Source organism: Lissotriton helveticus, chromosome 5_1, assembly GCF_964261635.1.
Source record: "Lissotriton helveticus chromosome 5_1, aLisHel1.1, whole genome shotgun sequence".
In the NCBI taxonomy this organism is placed as follows: Eukaryota; Metazoa; Chordata; class Amphibia; order Caudata; family Salamandridae; genus Lissotriton; species Lissotriton helveticus.
The window spans coordinates 1233656297-1233672936 of record NC_136065.1 but is presented as its reverse complement, the minus strand read 5'-3'; positions in this window follow the sequence as shown (position 1 = coordinate 1233672936).

The window sequence follows — 16640 nt, the reverse complement described above, 5'->3', positions numbered from 1 at the left end:
TCGATGCAGTGCAATGCCAACCATTTTTGAGCCTCAGGCCCAGAAGAGGGACTACAACGTCCCAGGGTTGTTTTGAGGGCTCCTACGTGACTGCGCTGACTGGATTTTGCACCACTACCCCACTGGACAGTGGGTAGGGGCAACAGTTGGGGCGAGGGACTAATCTTCCACCTGGGGGGCTGGTTGTTTTGAAGCCAAGTTGGGTCTCTGCCCCCTGATAAGGCCTCTCTGCCCCCGTGTCACGGTATAACGCTGTTATCCTTATAGACGATGCGGCCATAATGTCCCAGACCCAAGTCGGTCTACAGAGGGCGGTAAATAACTTTGCTAGTTACATGAAGGACAGAGGACTTAGAGTGAACATATCTAAAACGTTCACCATGCCATGTACTAGAAAGATTAATAGAGCCCCTTGTAATATATTCTTAGATAAACAGAAAATAGCAACAACTGATCATTTTAGTTATCTAGGAGTTTTATTTGATAGAAGGTGTTGTTGGAAGCCGGTGATTGCAGCAAGAAAGCTGGCTTTCACCCGCACCATAGGCGCTCTGCGCACGTTCTCGGCTAGACTTGGTGGTAAGCCACCTAAGGAGCTTCTACAGATCTACCAGGCCAAGTGTGTGTCAACAGCTACTTATGGGGCGGGCTTATGGGGATTCGAGAATGACTACTCTCTGCAGGGCTGTGAAAATAAATTTTTATGTTATTTACTGGGAGTGCCAAAAAGCACCTCAACATTCATGGCGCATATTGAGGCGGGAGTTAAATACCTCGGTGATACTATTAAGATGTCCCCAATTATTCTGTGGCACAAAGTGTGGGTAACCCCCGAAGCCAGCTTTAACAGGGACCTTATAGCAGATTGTTTATCTTTAGATATGGTTGCCAATTTCAGATGGCTTTCATATGTAAGATCAATCCTGTCTGAGTTGGGACACCCAGAATTTTTTGAGGACCCAAGTACCATGGAGGGTATTTCAAGATCAGCTCTTAAAAAAATGCTAATTAATCACCTGGAAACTAAGAGATGGAATTGTGAAAAACATAAACATTCAGTTTTAAACTTTCAGGAAATTACCCCGGACGAAGGCTTACAAACTTACTTGACTACTGTCCCTAGTCAGTTTCAGCGTATGCTTTTGTCCCGCTTGCGCCTTGGTACTTTCTTTCGCATGGTCACCCTACCTGACGTGAACACCTGGTCACCAAGTAAGCTGGTTTGCCCATGCGATAATATTGCTGTGCAATCTAATATACACATAATGTTCTTTTGTAAACTGTACAGCTATCCAAGACAACAATTTTTAAAACCTCTATTAAATCTTTGGGGTCTGAGGAATTGTAGACCAGCATTTCAGAGAATGTTGCGGCTAGAAAATGACCATGTGATTTTTGCCGTCTCAAGTTTTTTAAGTACAGTTATAAAGTACCGTAATTCAATGTGGTAAAAGATTTCTTTTCCTGGTACCCTGTTATACACTGTTGTCTGATGAATTGAGCTCTAAACTAAGAACAATTGATGTCTTATTACGATTTCTTTTTAATTTTTAAAGCCATTGATTATTTGTACACGTTTTATAATACTTGTGCTAATAATATTTAATGTGAAATTCCAATTGATGTATTTGCTGTGCTTTCATGATTTTACATTGAAATCGAATAAAGCTTATATTTACTTACTTACTTACTTACTTATAGCAGAGTGGCGGAGGTTGTGTATAAGGTTACTTAGGCCATGGTTAGTACATGGCGTGGCTCAGACTTTATGCTCTTGGTGCCTGCCTATGCCCCTGCTAATATGATCGTACCCAATGTGATGCTGGCCGTGATTCAGGCCCTGGTTTATGTTAATGCTGACTGAGAAGGTTTTATGGTTATTGCTATGGTGCTGAGGCTAGGCTTTATAGGTTTATGCTGTTGTTTTCCTTTCATGCATGCACACTGGGTTCATGCCTGATGTTCTATGCCATTTGTATGCGCACTGTGTTTCCTGCCCCATGATTTAGTTCTATGCCTGATGTTAATACAGGACGCGTAATGTTTCTTTTTGCAGGGGATGCTGATGCCATGTGATGTTGCTTTATGTTTCTTTCCCTACAGCCTGGAGCTAATGGACTTACCTTTTTCTTCTTTTTCATTTACCCTGTGAATAATCCCCTTGTACATATTGCCCTGGTGCCAGTTGGCGCAGCATTGTGATTACTGTGTTTGCTTTTGCGTATTTGGGACAATACAAAAGTTATTCTTTTCCATCTGAGCTGGTGTTGTGTTTTTTTTTGTGGTGTGCCTGGGGTGTCGTCTGTGCGTACTGCGTTGATGCTTCACACATGTCCTCAGGAGTTTCGCCTGCCCGCTCTGCACCATGCTACCCCCTGTAGAATTGGCTACCCCATTTCTAACAAACACCCATAGCAACGCCCATGGACCGCTCCTTCAATGCAAAGTGCTGCGTGTGAATGGGCCGTATTTACAAGGAGAGGAAAAGTCAAGCAGGGTGGCTTTTCCTCTCCTTGTAAATAATGAGGAGCCCCCTGCACCACCAGTATGTCAGGAAAAGTGACATACTGGTGGCGCAGGGGCGCTTGTAAATCTGTGCCTCTATATAGACTGGTCCATTATATTAACAAATGTCACTTTGAAGGTCTAAAATCCTCGAAAAATTAATTGAGACTCAAATGGACAGGCGGCTTCTCTTAGCCACAATATTTGCACAGCATGTATTGTTTTTAAAGGTTTGCTCTAGGAGCAGAAGCCAGACTTCTCCAGAAGTCAATTGCACATGAGCTGGCCGTTTTCCACCTTGGTGCCTCAGAGTTTGGACTTGTCTATTGTGAGCTGCTTTTTAATTTGTTGACAGCCACTTCAGCTGATAACAAGCATTGGTAAATTCATTAAGTTTTTGCCTATGCAATTAATAAGCTGTTATTTGCTGTAAGTTGTAGCTTGCTGAGTAGTTGTGCAATATAAGTTAGAGAAAGTCTGTTAAAGTGTTATGACTTGTTTATGTACAAAAGGCAATATTTTGTTCTGTTACTAGTGGTATAGTGTGGCTTAGCAATACCACATTTTGAAAAATGAAAGACGGAAATAATAGAATTAACTGATGTATTAGCAATATTATGTGTTCAGAGGAGTTCTGACAACTTTTGGCCCGGTGCCACTACACTTGCTGCATCATTCAAATCATGCCCCTATCGCCTGTAAGGTAACTGCACTTGTGACTGCCTGTTTAGTAGTAAAATATTGCAATATTTAGTGTTTAGAGGGGGTCCTAGAGCTTTGTCCCCTGTGTCCTTGCACCTGCGGCACCATTGAAATGATGGTTCTAGTGTCTGCAAGTTAATGAATTTGTTTCTGCCTGTTTAGTTTTAAAATTTTGCAATATTCTGCGTTTAGTGTGGACTCGAGAGCTTTTGGCCCCGGTGCCATTGCACCTACTGCATCATTCAAATCAAGCCCCTTTTCATTGCAAGATAACTGCAATTGTGTCTGCCTGTATAGTAGTAAAGAATAACAATATTGTAGTGTAGTTCCTATTTTCCCAATAGGCTCTGCGCATTGGAATAATACCTACAGCAGTAAAGGCCTAGACCAGACGTTAACTAGGTCTACTACTGTCGATACTAGACTTAATTTTTGGGTTTGCCAGCTAAGCTCAGAGTTCGCTAGAAACTTTCTCGAATGTTCAGGAAAGAATTACCTCCCCTGATTAGACAAGAAGGGATTTAGTTTCTGACAACCATAGAACATGACAACTTTGCTCTCCCCTAATCAAGAGTCAATCTCAAGAGTCGTGTGAGCACAAGGCAATTATTTTACTCAGTCAGTACGTGCATTCTTAGTCTCATCAGAATGTAGAGAAAAGGAAGAGACGGGCGTGTTCAATAAAAAGGTGTTATTTATTGATCAGTCTCTTTTCTCATACATGAGAAATGGATCGATATTATTGCAATACTTATAGTTAAGTAAAGTGCATACATTAAAAGCAATAGTATAAAATAATACTGTAAAAACATTGATATGGTTTCTGAGCCATATGATGTTTTAAAATGATTAAAATATATTTACATACACATATACATTTGACTAAACGTACTCAACTGGTGTTTCTAAATACGCCTACCCCGTGTACCTGACCTAAGTCTAATGCGTGGGCGGGAATAGAAAGTTACAGTTTAAGTTAAGTTTGTTTTTGCCAAGTGAATAACTAAAGAATTCTCTGTGAGGGGTTATTCAGTTCTGTACCTGGAAGTTAGGATGAATGAGGAATGGTATCTCTTTCTCTGCTCTCGATATTCCAGGCTGCCTGCGAGGGCTGCCCAGAAACGCCGGTGCTGGGTCTCTCGGCTTGAGATAGCAGCGCGTCTCTCAGCGCGTCAGGAAGGCGGGGCTGCTGCCAGCGGGGTCTGCTTCTGCTCTCGGCTTCGGCAAGTATGGCTGCTCCGTCTTGTCACCACGCGTGTGTTTGCATAGGGCAAGATCGGCAATATTTATACCTTAAAGGTGCCGAGATTGACGTAAGGATGGACATAGATACATCAATAAAGATGTCATACGACTTGCTCGTTAGCACATTCTTTACTAAAGTTCTCTGTGAAATCAAAACAATGGCCGCAGGGATTTTCCAGGTTGTCATAGGTTTGATTTGTTATGAGAACGTCGTATGCCTTATCAGGGACTGGAGGAATGTCGCTTGTCTAATTAGATCTCAAGCGTTATGACCTAATCAGATAACACGTTCCTGTGCCGTAGTGTGACTGCGTCAGATAACGGTATCTGCATCATGGGGGCTGTTCTTGCCTCATGGGCTGACTGCTAGTTAACTTGATAGTTAGTTTAACCAGAATAGGGTCAGGAATAGGGGGATCGATTCAGAACCTATAGGAATACACGACACCCACTCCACGCTAACTATGGTCATATCTACTAATCTATGCATAGTATAACATAGTACAACATACTATAGAGTATAGTGTATACCTTACCACCCCAAAATACATAAATGCATTATGAAATTTTCAAATATACTGAAAAATTGCAGTCATATATATTGTATGCACTTAAGCTATGAATCAAATGCAAAAGTAAACACCCATTTTTATGCATTATTGCTTATTGGTATATGAGAAGTACACATGAAATGGCTCTTAATATGGCTATACAGAAAGGAAGGTCGAGACCATTTCATCACACAATAAAATATTTGTGAACATACCAGCGGGCAGCTAAAGTCTATATAAAGTATCTAAAAATAGAAATCTTAGTTCTCTAGGAATAGTTCCTTACTTTAAGCAGAAGATCAGTGTCCCGGAAAAAATATAGGAAGAAAAATATTTTAGGGGCTTGCTGAAAAAATTGCTGTCCGTGAACTGGATTGTAATTGTTCATGTGACTTTATTTTTAAAGTTGAAGGCCGAATTCAGGGAACGCCGTGTGCGAGTTTACTCAAAAGTCTCTATTTCTGTTCTGGAGAGAACATCATATCATTCAGGCTTTCAAAAAAACTGTCAACAGCTTCATGGGAAAGTTCCTCTAAGTCGGGAATAGGTGTAACCATGCATTCATGCGCATGATTGTCTCCATTGACATTCTGATTTGCATCACTGACAGAAGGTCGTACCTGTTCGATGCTGCTTTCATCTTGAACTTCACTACTCTTCAATCGTAGTGGTGAAGATTCCAGGAATGCCGTCATCAGGATTGGCAGCCTTTGAGGGCAGCACAAAGCGTGAACCTTGGTAGGAACCAACAATGTATCTGCATCCACTGGCGCATCCGATTGTAGCGTCAGACAGGTGTCTAACACGCATTCTTCTCCGCATAGCAGACACCTTAGTACAGGTAAAACACACCTTTGCCACATTGGTCGAAATGATAGAAACCAAGTCATGTTCAGGTCTCTAAGCCGGGAGAGTCCCAGGATTTTTGATATCCGGTCCCGGTATCCAATGGCTAGGATCGTATCTTCCATTGTCGCGAGAGTTTGATCTGTGACATGGGTTGCCATAACGAAAAATAAGGACTAGGAATAGGATTCCTGCAATTAGTCCCAGGATCAAGGGAAGTCCGCCAAAAATCGAATGGACGAAATCTGGAAAAATACCCAGTATGGCTTTGAATGGTGTTAATGCCATCGAAAATACTGTCTTAAATACCCCTGAGATCCCATTGGTATCAGAAATATTTAAGATTTCGCTCAGGATTTCCGCGAAATGTACGGGGGAATTAGTTGATAATAATGTATGTATCTCTGCAGTCGTCCTTGCGACTTGTAGATCATACGTTTCTTTTGATGACGTGAGCCTTGTAGGCGTCTGTAGAAGCACTGTTTTCATTCTGCTTAAAGTATCTATTCGAATAGAAGTAATTTTCAAATTGGGCCATGCCCTTGCCTCCCTGTCTGGAAAGGAGCTGGGGAACAAAGAACGTCCACAGCACTTGACCTTCGCCGTCGTAGTGACTAGATAAGGAGTCCCGGGCATAAGACTACAACATCTGCGGTCAACAATAAGAATGTAACTCCCATTATAGAGTCTTTGAAAGAATGGTTCTATTTCAGTTGCAGGTGCGCCTTGCTGGTGACATGAAAGGTTGTATGAATTCCCTTCACAGGCTCCGTGCAAACTAATACCGTTACACAGAAGCGTGCCGCTTAGTGACATAGCACAATTGTCGCCACTAAGAAACACTTTCTGTCCTTTATTACTGACACATGCATGTGAATAGGGCAGGTTCCAAGTTGTTTTAAGGTACCCCTTTCCCAATTTCTCGTACATGCCAGCCTGTATATATTTTTGGCAGTATTGAAACCTGAAGGTTGAGATTGGAATATTTATGATTCCGTGGATTATCCATTCACTGACAGGTTGTTCTGACATTGTCATTGGTAATCTTTCTAGTTTTTCAATGCTCAAGATTGTATAATCAGCACCCTTTTGCGCCATACCGATTTGTCTATCAGTAAGGTTAAAGATTTGGAATAGTGACGTTGTGTTGATTAAACGCCAAGGCACATAGCCTGAACGCAGATTTTGTAACGTCCAGCCAAGCTGTACAATAGAACGCAATTGTGACTGACCATGTTGTAATAACAGTAAGTCTTTCGACAATATATCGATTGCTGAAGACACAATGCTGTCCAAAGAAAAAATTCTGGAGGACAGAGTCATTAACCCATTGTCCACTACAGAAAGTGATTTTTCCAAATTAATACGGTCAATTTCCCGTATTCTCTCTGCTGTTTCAATTTGAGTAACCTTCCAGGACTCATTATATGCTGCATATACAGAGGCTGCTATGAAACGCTTTTGACGCTGTTTGCGTGGTCCCATTATGAAATCACGCAAGTCAGCACCATCAGTAAGTAAAGTTAGGTGTTGCTTAATTTCAGGCAGTGTGGAAGTTTGAAGCCATTGAAGGCATAATTTGCCCACACTGTAGGTTGTTATTATCCCTGGGTGATGTCTTTGGGGATATCTAGGGTCTGGCCTGGTCATTTTGAACCCCTGTGTTTTATTCAGGAATCTGTCTTGACAGTTATTAGTATCTGTTGGCCAGATCAACCACTGTTTCCAATCAGGATGTGTTCTGTTTTGGTTTAATATATGGTTTACGTCTATCTCTTCATCTGTGGCAGAGCTATTGCTAAACACTGTTGGCTTTGGAATAGACGGTTTATTTAAATCTTTGATTTTGGCTAAGCCAAGACAGGTGGTTTGTTGAACAGTGTCATTTAAAAATATCATTTGTTCTGGGATCATGCAGGCTCTAAACAAAGCTTCTATACCCTGTACTTGCCATTCTTTTGTACCCCAAACACTTTTCAAATCAACATTTTTGTCCCAATAATCAAATCCAAAAGTATTCATTTGTTCGAAGAATGAGTCTGAATAAATCAATTTTGTGTTGGTTATCATGGTTTTCATCCCTGTCTTGTTTGACAATTTAAAATAAAATGTTTCAGCATTACTTGTGTTAAAACCTGAGAAATATGAATATTTGTCATAAACGGTTCTTGAGCTCCCTTTTGGAGGTGTAGCTCAATGTTCCCATTGATTATAATTTAAAACATTTCAAGGTTGTGCAGATTTATGTAAAAAATGGTTACCATAATGGTTATAGCAATACATACTATCATAATTTGTAGAACCGTGCAAATAATCATGTTTTGTAAATTTAGCAGACATTACTAAGTCAGACATCATATTGTTAATGCTTTCGAAGTCCCAATCATCAGCAAATGAGTTTGGTTTTGCAAAATCACTCAAGGAGATCTTGATTTGGTGTGGATATTTCAGGATCTCGACCGGACCATAAATTTCATAGTCAGTGTTGTCCCAGGCTACCCCACCAGGTATCGGATTGGCTGTGAAGTTGGCTGAAGTAAGTTCTGAAGAAAGTTCTCTTTTCTCGACGTGTGAAGATGTGTGTGGTTTGAGGACCAAGTTGATGTTCTGACTTGCTGTGTCCATTTTAGCATATTTTCCCTCAATGAAGCGTCCCAAAGTAAATACCATGATGAGCCAAAGTATGAGGATAAATGCACCAAAACCCACCCAAAATTCAATCCATGGTGAAATCAGATATGTTCCTTTCAGTTGTTTCAAAAGTTCCTTCGCTTTGTCTTTAAAGGATTTGGATGATGGCTGTGTCTTTGGTTCACTGAAGCCTTCAGAGGAATCATCGAAGTTGGTGAAGTAACCAGATGCAGTTCTGTCAATTGTTCCAATTGGTTCAGGATTTTTGTTTCTTGCATTTTCACTTGGTACATCAGTATAGATTGGTGTGTCTCTGCTAAATGTCTTTATTTGGGTTTTCAGAGGTCTGAGTTCTATTGCATTGTTGCATAGTCCTTGTTGTTCTTCTGTAGGCGTTTCGAATGTGATGAGCCTCTTTGTTAGGACCTCTGTACTGGTAGCAAACCTTGGTGTTCTGCTACTTATTGGGAGTCCACTTGGCCTACTGTTTGTTATCGGCCACATGTTGTGGTTTTACCAGGTCGATGGATACAACTCGGTTCTCCTTTTTTCCAGCAAGTGGCGGTAGTATAACTGATCTTGTCCCGTTGACAGACAAGACAGGAACTGCTTTTCTGTAAGAAGGCCCAAATTCCTTCTTTACCGCGATCTTCTCCCTGACTAGATCCCCGACTTTTGGAATCCAGACAGGTCTTGCTGGGACAGGTGGTGATTCTTCAGTGGTTGTTGGCTGTTGTTTCAACTGTATGTTGCTCAGGTCTTTTCTTGTTTTGTTTAAGTCCTGCAAAATAGCCAAACGGTCTTTGACATCAAAGCTTTTTTCTTTCACCACTGAAGTCTGGCTATCAAGGTCAGAGATAATCATTCTAGTTCCAAATAATAATTCGTACGGACTGAATCCCTTCAGAGAATTTCTTGGCAAGTTATTTAGACTACGTTGGACACTTATTAGATGTTTGACCCACCCAGCTCCTGAACCTAATATCCTTTCTATTATTGATTGCTTTCTGCCTTGGTTTTTTCTTTACACCATCCCGTACCCTCAGGAAGGAAGTGAGAAGATTCCCGCTGGGCTGTGCTCATTTGGCCATGTTTCCCCCCAGGCTGGTGTGCCTGAGTGAAAACAATGGTCGAACGTAGCATGCTCTTAGCGTATATGCCATTTAGACTCGCAAATCTTTGTATAACAGTCCGGACGTCAGCCAAGTGGAAACTAGCCTGTATATGTTAATCGCAAGCCATTCTTTTTGCTGGTAATATTATCTGCCTTGATACGACGAGGTATAAAACTGCTTCTCTCCCCACTGCGATCTCTGTTGCAGTTTGGGCAGTTTTTTACAAACATGGTGTAGTGCAGGCTCATGCCTGGCCACCAGTACCGTGATTGTAATTCTTCCAGAGAATCTTTTAATTTAAGGTGTCTGAGACCCTCGCCCATGTGTGCGTCTGCGATTAACAAGTTTCTCCTGTCCATGTTTGGAATCACTCTATCCCCCACTCCAGGGATTCGAGCAAAAGGGACGGAGTTTGCATCGATTATGTATGTATAATTGAGTTGATAGTTGATCGGTAGTGCTGAGCAGTCGCCTTTCGATGACGTTTTCACCGCCAGCAATGTTTCACCGTCAATGTATTTTAATGTACGCTTTTTTCGAACTACGGGAGCCGATTTAGTGGCTGCCGCTGCGGCTGTTTCAGCCAATGAATTCCCTACAACGTGAACGCCATCACGTTGATGACTCAGTGAGTGAGTCACGTGAGTCTTTGGTAGTTCTTTTTGTAAAAGAGCTATTTGTTCCCAGAGCAGTTTCTGCTTTATCGGTGCATCTGTGTCATCTTTGTAACCGTTCTGAATCCATGTCTGCAAATCGCTGTTATATTATTTGACGCAGTAATATGAATCTGACACTATAAGTGTCGGGAATTCGCGATCCGCATTATCTAGCGCCATTTTCAATGCTATTATTTCAGTTTGTTGTTCTGAATTAGTTTCTACTGAGTGTGATTTTGTTAATAGAGGTTTTAATATACCTCCGCGCCACACTTCTTTTGTAATCTCACATGTGGGGTTGTATGCTTGTTCTCCCCAAACGGAGGGTTGAGCATGTCCGTCTGTGTAGATTACACAGGCGTAATGTCGTAGAGGCAGAATGTCGATTGGCAGAGGATACGTCTTTTTATATTTTAGATTTTTAGAAAATTGTCAACCATGCTATGCTTGATAATTCATATCCTACGTACAAGACTGTCAGATGGGCAATTCTGGACTTTCTGAAGTTGAATTTGTAACCCTCTGCAGCGAACCCAAGTATTATGGTGTTCACCCTTTTCAAGTGAGTCTCCAAGTCATCATCTGTTAAGTAAATGTCATCGACATAGGATAATGCTTCATCATCATATAGTTGTAGTAATTCTGTTACTCTCGCTGAGAATACCCCCGGGCTGTTCTTGTACCCCTGGGCTAACCGACAGAATTGTTTTTGAGTGCCATTTACTGAGAATGCAGTTAAATATCTGCTCTCTGGTGCTATGTTTTGACAAAAGAATCCATTGGAGATGTCCAAGGTTGTTTTGTATTTTTTGCGCACTATGTTATTCATTAGTGCAGCACTGTGTGAGTTTTGCACTGCAAAAGTTTTGCAACATGTGTTAAGGTGTCGGTAATCCAAAACTAGACGATATGAATTGTCTGGTTTGGAGACCGGAAACAAAGGATTGTTCATTTGTGAGGTGCAAGTTTCAATCACCCCCTGGTATTCTAGCTGATCTAGTATTTCATTTACCTGTTTTTTAGCTTCTTGCTTAATTGGGTACTGCCTTTGTGCAGTAGGTTGTGATTTTAACTGGATTTTGTGAGGAGGAGAATCCTCATCCCATCCTACATGATTTTTGTATAAAGCAGGTGCTAAGGCCACTGCCCACTTTCTAGCAAGTGTATATTTTTTATGAATCGGGATTTGATTCGAGAAGGCAGGCATAATTACTTCTTCGCCATGAGGGCACTCCCTGACAAACTCTGGTGGCCAGTCTTTTTCAGCTAGGAGGATGTCATAGCCCTTGGAGAGGTTATCCCAAAATAGTCCCCTTATTTTCCTAGTCTTATCTCCCTCTATACGTAATGTTATCTCGTATATCTTGTGGGGCTTGCTTACTCTGGTGTCTGCAGTTTCCACTTGAAGATATTCATTCGTGTCCACTGTCTCCAGATGATTCATAAGGACTTTGCGAGCTATGCTCACCTCTGCTGCGCTGTCTAGCATTGTCTGAGCCCACTCTCCGTTTTTCAGTTGTGTCCTCAGTATTCTCGGCATTATTAACTACCTTGATACTGGCTACCTTCTTTTTTGGAAATTGTAATTTCTTTTTTAGCTGAGCAGGTTCCTTGTCTTTGGACTTGGCGTGCTCTTCTCTTTGTTCTGATCGTCCTCTTCTTTCCGATTTCTGCGAGGAATTCTGAAAAGATTGAGAGGGACGTGTATCAATGTCTTGATATCTATCAGGTTTTTTAATATTATCCCTATTTCTAAGGTTATATCTATTCCCAGAGGGGTCACTCTGCGGTGACCTCTGTCTTCGGTTTGGAGATTTTTCTCTTCGCCTAGGAGACCTTCCTCGGGACTGGAATTTCTTTTCTTTAGGATTGGATTGTTTGTTTCCATCCCAGTTCTTTTTTGGTGAATTATTATTAAAAAATATTTTTTCTGGACTTTCAGTCAGTTGCGGTTTTACTGGTATTCCACCTAAACTATCTCTGCCTAGTTCCTCATACGATTTTTCTATGATTCTGGCTATTTCAGCTGGTTGGTCTGCTATATCTGTCTCTTTTAACCTTTGGCGGATCGCCACGTTTGCTGCTTCACCTTTTATGTTGGCTAATAATATAGCCGAGACCTGCTTGAAGTCTTTTAGTAATTTCATACCAAGAGTTAAAGCAGGTTCTGGACCGTATTCATCTTGAATTTGTTTTAGCACATCTGGTATTACCGAAATGGATGGAACACCGTGCGTTTTTGTGTAGATAGAAGCAAAGACTGTACCCCAAGTGTCACAGTCCTCAATGTGTGGTGCGATTCCCATTGGGAGACATATAGTCAGAATCCTGTGTTTTTCTAGCGGGGTGGTGTCAGGAAACACCGCCTCTATTTGGGTGATTTTCTGTGCCAACCAGAATGGTATTTGTTCCCGTTTAGCCGGAACTTTCCCTAGGCAGGATTGGATGTTCTGTGGTGTAATTTTGTTTGTGTTCCCCTGGTGAGGGGTCAGCTGTGGAAGTTTAATCGCTGGCTGAATTGTTGAAGTCCGCATTACATATTGAACTGTGAATCTTTAGTAGTTGTTTTAGCTGTATTAACAGCTCTGCTGCAGGCATTCTTTCGATGTCTGGATGTGGTGTGTATCCGGCTAGGACCGGCCACGTTGCTCCTGGTCTACCTAAAGGACCGAGCCTGGTTATGTGATTATTATGTTTTAGGGCGCCATCAAATAAGAGCAAATGCTCTTGGAATTTGAGTGGTACTTCCACCTCCTCGAAAGGAGTGTACATTTCTGGTGGAACCTCTATTTTGTAATAGTGGAAGTACTTTGTTACAGCATTTGCTGCTGGAAAATGTATCCATGTATAGTATACCTCTGTCTGCCGATATTTGTGTGCCTCAATTACGAATATGACTGTACCACCTCTAGGTGTCAGTCCATTTTCTATAAGTTTTAAGGTTATAGATTTCCTTTTGGCGACCGGGATGAGTATTATATCCCCGTCCGCATCTAGTGCAGCATTATCAGCTGCTGCTATTTCAGCTGCTAATCTAACTGCTTCTCTTTCTTCATCACTGTCTCCCATTTTACCGACAGGATGGTATTATGTTTATTTGGTTGTTTGCAGATCAGGTTTCTTTTGGAAACAGAGATTAGATGCACAATATTTTGGAACTGTTTATCCTTCAACGTTGATTAGACCAAGAACCATACATAGGAGTTCCCTCCTGCGAGGTTTTGGAGGATATTACCTTTCACCCACTCCAGACGTCTTTGGAGTATTTGGGAAAAGGGGTCTGAGTGAGAAAGCACGACTGAGTTACTCTAAATGTCTTACGTTAGTTTTATCGCCCTTTCCAAACGCGTTGGGCGCCATGTAGTGTAGTTCCTATTTTCCCAATAGGCTCTGCGCATTGGAATAATACCTACAGCAGTAAAGGCCTAGACCAGACGTTAACTAGGTCTACTACTGTCGATACTAGACTTAATTTTTGGGTTTGCCAGCTAAGCTCAGAGTTCGCTAGAAACTTTCTCGAATGTTCAGGAAAGAATTACCTCCCCTGATTAGACATGAAGGGATTTAGTTTCTGACAACCATAGAACATGACAACTTTGCTCTCCCCTAATCAAGAGTCAATCTCAAGAGTCTTGTGAGCACAAGGCAATTATTTTACTCAGTCAGTACGTGCATCCTTAGTCTCATCAGAATGTAGAGAAAAGGAAGAGACGGGCGTGTTCAATAAAAAGGTGTTATTTATTGATCAGTCTCTTTTCTCATACATGAGAAATGGATCGATATTATTGCAATACTTATAGTTAAGTAAAGTGCATACATTAAAAGCAATAGTATAAAATATTACTGTAAAAACATTGATATGGTTTCTGAGCCATATGATGTTTTAAAATGATTAAAATATATTTACATACACATATACATTTGACTAAACGTACTCAACTGGTGTTTCTAAATACGCCTACCCCGTGTACCTGACCTAAGTCTAATGCGTGGGCGGGAATAGAAAGTTACAGTTTAAGTTAAGTTTGTTTTTGCCAAGTGAATAACTAAAGAATTCTCTGTGAGGGGTTATTCAGTTCTGTACCTGGAAGTTAGGATGAATGAGGAATGGTATCTCTTTCTCTGCTCTCGATATTCCAGGCTGCCTGCGAGGGCTGCCCAGAAACGCCGGTGCTGGGTCTCTCGGCTTGAGATAGCAGCGCGTCTCTCAGCGCGTCAGGAAGGCGGGGCTGCTGCCAGCGGGGTCTGCTTCTGCTCTCGGCTTCGGCAAGTATGGCTGCTCCGTCTTGTCACCACGCGTGTGTTTGCATAGGGCAAGATCGGCAATATTTATACCTTAAAGGTGCCGAGATTGACGTAAGGATGGACATAGATACGTCAATAAAGATGTCATACGACTTGCTCGTTAGCACATTCTTTACTAAAGTTCTCTGTGAAATCAAAACAATGGCCGCACGGATTTTCCAGGTTGTCATAGGTTTGATTTGTTATGAGAACGTCGTATGCCTTATCAGGGACTGGAGGAATGTCGCTTGTCTAATTAGATCTCAAGCGTTATGACCTAATCAGATAACACGTTCCTGTGCCGTAGTGTGACTGCGTCAGATAACGGTATCTGCATCATGGGGGCTGTTCTTGCCTCATGGGCTGACTGCTAGTTAACTTGATAGTTAGTTTAACCAGAATAGGGTCAGGAATAGGGGGATCGATTCAGAACCTATAGGAATACACGACAATATTAGGTATTTAAAGGAGGTCTTAAAACTTTTGGGCCCGGTGCAACTGCACCTGCTGCACTATTCAAAGAATGACCCTGTTTCCTGCACGACAACTGCACTTGTAACTGCCTGTTTACTAGTAAATTATAGCAATATTTGGTGGTTAGTGGAGTTATGACAACATTAGCCCCGGTCTCAAGTGGGAGAGTGATTCAGTTTAGGACTAAAGAGGCTGGAATCAAAGATAAATTGCAACAAACAGGTGCCTCTCAGACCATAGATCAAAAAATCTTTCAACAACGGAAATCTCCCAATATTATCCCCGAGACTGTTCCATTAATGAACATTGCTTACTTGTGTGATTCTTAAACCATCTTGCTAGTGTTTTCCAGTTTTTAAATTAGAATCTACAACTCAAATAGGTTATATTAATTAATTACTCTTATGCCGTATCAATTGGCTATAGCAAACATTTTATCTCTAAAAGGAGACATTGGAATAGCACAATGACAAATTTACATGAAAGACAAACAAATTGATGCATTGTTAGAAACATAACCGGAGCAGGAGTCAACAAATTGGTCTGATACATTAAAAAAACAGCGCACAAAGCAACTAAATAATACGTTCTAAACAGTAAACATACTGGACATTACATACATGTCACAAACACATAACTATACGTTCAAAATATCTAATGTATTGTTTTAGATCGTATATGCCCTACTGTGCATTTGTGTATCTGGACCTATCTACTTTGTCTCCTCAATACTACTTTAGTATGTGGTCCTAATGAGGTCAGAGTACAGAAATGGTAGTCCTTGTCTATGCCAACTTAATCTAGCTTAGACTTTCCGTCCTTTAACACAATGTTTGAAGGTAGTTGCTCTTGGCCTCAGGGAAGTGTGTGCTGACACGTTTCGACCTTCGTAGTGGGACCGTGAGATTTTTTGATGGAAGGTCTTCCTCGGGACTGGGGAAACTTTTGTAGGACACAAATTTATGCCTCAGTGATTCATGGGCATGTATAAGGGAGCAAATTAATGCAGTGACTTGTCAGTACAATGAAGTAAATCTCTTCACATGCATCTTTTCTTTGCATCACTTTTGTTTTTCATGTTTCTTGCTGGGCTTCAAAATCCCTTCTTTGAGGAACTCGAGGGTATGCTGGGCCGCTACGGTGCTCGCTGCGTCCGCTTCTTTCGAGTATGGCACATTAGCCCGGTGTCACTGCACCTGCAGCACCATTGAAATCAAACCCTTTTCAACTGTAAGGTAGCTGCAATTGTGACTGCCTGTTTAGTAGTAAAATATGGCAATATTAGATTTTTAGAGGAGTTCGGACAGCTATTTTGCCCAGTGCCACTGCACCTGCCACCATTCAAATCATGACCCTTGTGCCTGAAAGCTAACTGCACTTGTGACTGCTTGTTTAGTTGTAAAATTTAGCAATAATCAGTGTTTAGTGGGGTGCCTGGAGCTTTTGGTCCAGGTGCCAATGAACCTGCTGCACTATTGAAATCATGACCCTAGAGCTGAATAAAGTGCACGCCTACTCCAAAGAGTGTCCTTGCCCTGAGGGCAATCTAAGGGAGTGTGTATTCTGCCTCTGTTTTAATTGTATCTTAGCTGCATTCTGTCTATAAAGTCTCTGCAGAAACAATTTCTATA